This window comes from Lampris incognitus, chromosome 17 (genome assembly GCF_029633865.1).
Source record: "Lampris incognitus isolate fLamInc1 chromosome 17, fLamInc1.hap2, whole genome shotgun sequence".
NCBI lineage: Eukaryota > Metazoa > Chordata > Actinopteri > Lampriformes > Lampridae > Lampris > Lampris incognitus.
Window position 1 is genome coordinate 2961508 of NC_079227.1, and position 5040 is coordinate 2966547.

Sequence of the window (5040 nt, forward strand, 5' to 3'; positions counted from 1 at the left end):
ACCCAGAAAATAAAGCGACCGGAAACTGCGGCTCCTAGGGCGCGTACGTCACTTCCGCTGTGGAATTTCCCGGACTCAACAGGCGTCGTCTAGCGGTCATATTTCACGTGCAGCATCAAAACGAGTAATAAATAAGTAAGTAAGTAAACAATCAGTAGAGTTGGTGTGTAGTAATAAATGAGCTTCGTGGAATCGCTAAAAAAAAGCCCCACAAGCAGTCAGGCGCTGTTCCCAGAGCACGTCTCCTGCGGTAAGATGCCGAGTAATACGCTCTACATGAGCAGCAAGGGAACACAAGAAGAAGAAGAAGAAGAAGAAGAAGAACAAGACAATAATGAACAAATGCAATGAATGTCGTTGTGCTGCTCAGTAATCCAGGCAAGAGAATCACAGAAGGTTGAATCAGTTCATCCGGACACACCGTGGACTGACACACACGTTCCACCATCAGCCAAGCCACCTCTCCACTCTCACCTGACTGCAGGTACCCCACCCTTATAACCAATACACTGACTGCAGCTACCCCACCCTTGTAACCAATACACTGACTGCAGGTACCCCACCCTTATAACCAATACACTGACTGCAGGTACCCCACCCTTGTAACCAATACACTGACTGCAGGTACCCCACCCTTATGAACAATACACTGACTGCAGGTACCCCACCCTTATGAACAATACACTGACTGCAGGTACCCCACCCTTATAAACAATACAGTGACTGCAGGTACCCCACCCTTATAAACAATACAGTGACTGCAGGTACCCCACCCTTATAAACAATACAGTGACTGCAGGTACCCCACCCTTATAAACAATACACTGACTGCAGGTGTCCCCACCCTTATAAACAATACAGTGACTGCAGGTGTCCCCACCCTTATAAACAATACAGTGACTGCAGGTGTCCCCACCCTTATAAACAATACAGTGACTGCAGGTGTCCCCACCCTTATAAACAATACAGTGACTGCTGGTGTCTCCACCCTTATAAACAATACAGTGACTGCAGGTACCCCACCCTTATAAACAATACAGTGACTGCAGGTACCCCACCCTTATAAACAATACAGTGACTGCAGGTACCCCACCCTTATAAACAATACAGTGACTGCAGGTACCCCACCCTTATAAACAATACACTGACTGCAGGTGTCCCACCCTTATAAACAATACAGTGACTGCAGGTGTCCCCACCCTTATAAACAATACAGTGACTGCAGGTGTCCCCACCCTTATAAACAATACAGTGACTGCAGGTACCCCACCCTTATAAACAATACAGTGACTGCAGGTACCCCACCCTTATAAACAATACAGTGACTGCAGGTGTCCCCACCCTTATAAACAACACAGTGACTGCAGGTACCCCACCCTTATAACCAATACACTGACTGCAGGTCCCCCACCCTTATAAACAATACACTGACTGCAGGTACCCCACCCTTATAAAAAATATACTGACTGCAGGTACCCCACCCTTATAAATAATACAGTGACTGCAGTTACCCCACCCTTATAAACAATACAGTGACTGCAGGTACCCCACCCTTATAAACAATACAGGGACTGCAGGTGTCCCCACCCTTATAAACAATACAGTGACTGCAGGTGTCCCCACCCTTATAAACAATACAGTGACTTCAGGTACCCCACCCTTATAAACAATACAGTGACTGCAGGTGTCCCCACCCTTATAAACAATACAGTGACTGCAGATGTCCCCACCCTTATAAACAATACAGTGACTGCAGGTACCCCACCCTTATAAACAACACAGTGATTGCAGGTACCCCACCCTTATAAACAATACAGTGACTTCAGGTACCCCACCCTTATAAACAATACAGTGACTGCAGGTGCCCCCACCCTTATAAACAATACAGTGACATGATGACCCAAACCAACGACCAGTTTCATATGCAAATATGGGCGTGGCCAGTAACAAGAGTTACAATGACCATGTGTACTATTCACAGAGGATTGGGCAATAGTTGCAATCACAGCATTGTAAGATGGTGACGCATGTACCATGACGATGTGCACATCCTTGATAGGGACAAACACTGGTTTGAATGGGGGGACTATCCCTGAACCGGGGGTCTAAGAGTACATCTGTCTCCATCTTACAATTCTGTGGTTGCAACTATTCCCCAATCCTCTGTGAATAGTACACATGACCATTGAAACTGTAATTAACGGCCACACCATATTTGCATATGAAACTGGTCGTTGGTTGGGGTCATTATGCCACTGTATTGTTTATAAGGGTGGGACACCTGCAGCTACTGTATTGTTCATAAGGGTGGCGACACCTGCAGTCACTGTATTGTTTATAAGGGTGGGTACACCTGCAGTCACTGTATTGTTTATAAGGGTGGGGACACCTGCAGTTACTGTATTGGTTGTAAGGGTGGAGTACCTGCAGTCACTGTATTGTTTATAAGGGTAGGGACACCTGCAGTCACTGTATTGGTTGTAAGGGTGGAGTACCTGCAGTCACTGTATTGTGTATAAGGGTGGGGGTACCTGCAGTCACTGTATTTTTAAAAAGGGTGGGGATACCTGCAGTCAGGTGAGACTGAAGAGGTCACTTAGATGATGATGACACATGCACTATATGTACAAAAGTATTGGGACACACCTCTTAATCATTGAATCCAGGTGTTTCATGGCCACAGGTGTATAAACCAAGCAGCTAGCCATGCAGTCTACATTTACACACGTGTGAAAGAATGGGTCGTTCTGAAGAGCTCAGTGAATTCAAGTGTGGTGCTGTCATAGGATGCCACCTTTGCAACAAGTCAGTTGGTGAAATTTCTTCCCTGCTAGATATTCCACGATCAACTGTATGTGGTATTATTAAAAAGTGGAGGCGTTTAGGAACAACAGCAACTCAGCCACCAAGTGGTAGACTACGTAAAGTCACACAGAGGGGTCAACGAGTGCTGAGGCACATAGTGCGTAAAAGTCACCAGCGCTCTGTTGGCTCAATAACTGCAGAGTTCCAAACTTCCTCTGGCATTAACATCAGCACAAAAACTGTGTGCCAGGAGCTGCATAGAATGGGTCTCAGTGGCCGAGCAACGGCATGCAAGCCTTACACCACCAAGCACAATGCCAAGCGTCAGATGGAGTGGTGTAAAGCATGCTGCCACTGGACTCTGGAGCAGGGGAAACGTGTTCTGTGGAGTGATGAATCACACTTCTCTGTCTGGCAGTCTGATGGACGAGTCTGGGTTTGGCGGATGCCAGGAGAACTTTACCTGCCTGACTGTATTGTCCCAACTGTAAAGTTTGGTGGAGGAGGGATAATGGTATGGGGTTATTTTCCAGGGGTTAGGCTGGGCCCCTTAGTTCCAGTGAAGGGAAATCCTAATGCTTCAGCATACCAAGACATTTTGGACAATTCTATGCTTCCAACTTTGTGGGAACAGTTTGGGGAGGGCCCTTTTCTGTTCCAGCATGACTGTGCCCCAGTGCACAAAGCAAGGCCCATTAAGACATAGCTGGGTGAGTTTGGTGTGGAAGAACTTGACTGGCCCGCACAGAGCCCTGACCTCAACCCCATCAAACACCTTTTGGATGAACTAGAATGGAGATTGCAAGCCAGGTCTTCTCGTCCAACATCAGTGCCTGACCTCACAAACACTCTTCTGGATGAATGGGCAAAAATTCCCACAGACACACTCCAAAATCCTGTGGAAAGCCTTCCCAGAAGAGTGGAAGCTGTTATAGCTGCAAAGGGGGGACCAACTCCATATTAATGCCTATGGATTTAGAATGGGATGTCATAAAAGCTCCTGTAGGTGTCATGGCCAGGTGTCCCAATACTTTTGTCCATATAGTGTATCTGTCAGTCAACGGTGTGTCCAGATGAACTGATTCAACCTTCTGTGGAATAAAATGAATATTCAAACCTTAATAAAACAGAGTGAAGAGGATATAAAAGAATGTTAAAGTAGAATGACATGAAACAATTGTTTTTTGTTTTATCAAATGCTGCACTGGTTCTCAATCAGGTCCTCAGGTACCGTCAGTACTGCTGGTATTGTATTTAGGAGGTAGTTCATTACACTCAGCTGGTGTCCAGATGTAAAACCTGCCTGACTGGAGGCTGGATAACTGGAGCAACAGTGAATGTAATGAAGAGAAAAGCAGCAGTACTGACGGTACCTGAGGACCTGATTGAGAACCAATGGTTTAGGCTAAAAAGTGAATTAAACATTGAACAGATTATGGTCAACCCCCACAGCCAAAAAAAAAAACCCAAACTACTGATGAACTCTTAATTAAGTCAACCGAACAAATAATGCTTCAAACACCAGGGGGCAGAATTTTACATTCAAATAGTCTCAACTCTTTGGGGCCATATCATGATGAAATGTGTCTGATTGTTTAATTCTACAGACAGTAAAAGCCAACCGACTCCTCTATGTCTGCCTGGAAGATAATATCAGACAACACCATCCTCCGTCTGTCTCGTTGTCTCACTACATCTTCAGCTTTTGCATCAGCGTTTCCAGCAGCCAGCTCAACTCTCTCTCTCTCTCTCTCTCTCTCTCTCTCTCTCTCTCTCTCTCTCTCTCTCTCTCTCTCTCTCTCTCTCTCTCTCTCTCTCTCTCTCTCTCTCTCTCTCTCTCTCTCTCTCTCTGTCTCTCCCCCCCTCTCTCTCTGTTTCTCTATCTGTATCTGTCTGTCTGTCTGTCTGTCTCTCTCTCTCTCTCTCCCCCCCTGGCTCTCTCTGTCTCTCTCTCTGTCTCTGTCTCTCTGTCTCTGTCTCTGTCTCTCTGTCTCTCTCTCTGTCTCTCTGTCTCTCTCTCTGTCTCTCTCTCTGTCTCTCTCTCTCTCTCTCTCTCTGTGTCTCTCTCTCTTCTCTCTCTCTCTCTGTCTCTCTCTCAGTCTCTCCCCCTCTCTGTTTCTCTATCTGTATCTGTTTGTCTGTCTGTCTGTCTGTCTGTCTGTCTCTCGGTCTCTCCCCCTCTCTGTTTCTCTATCTGTATCTGTCTGTCTGTCTGTCTGTCTCTCCCCCTGGCGC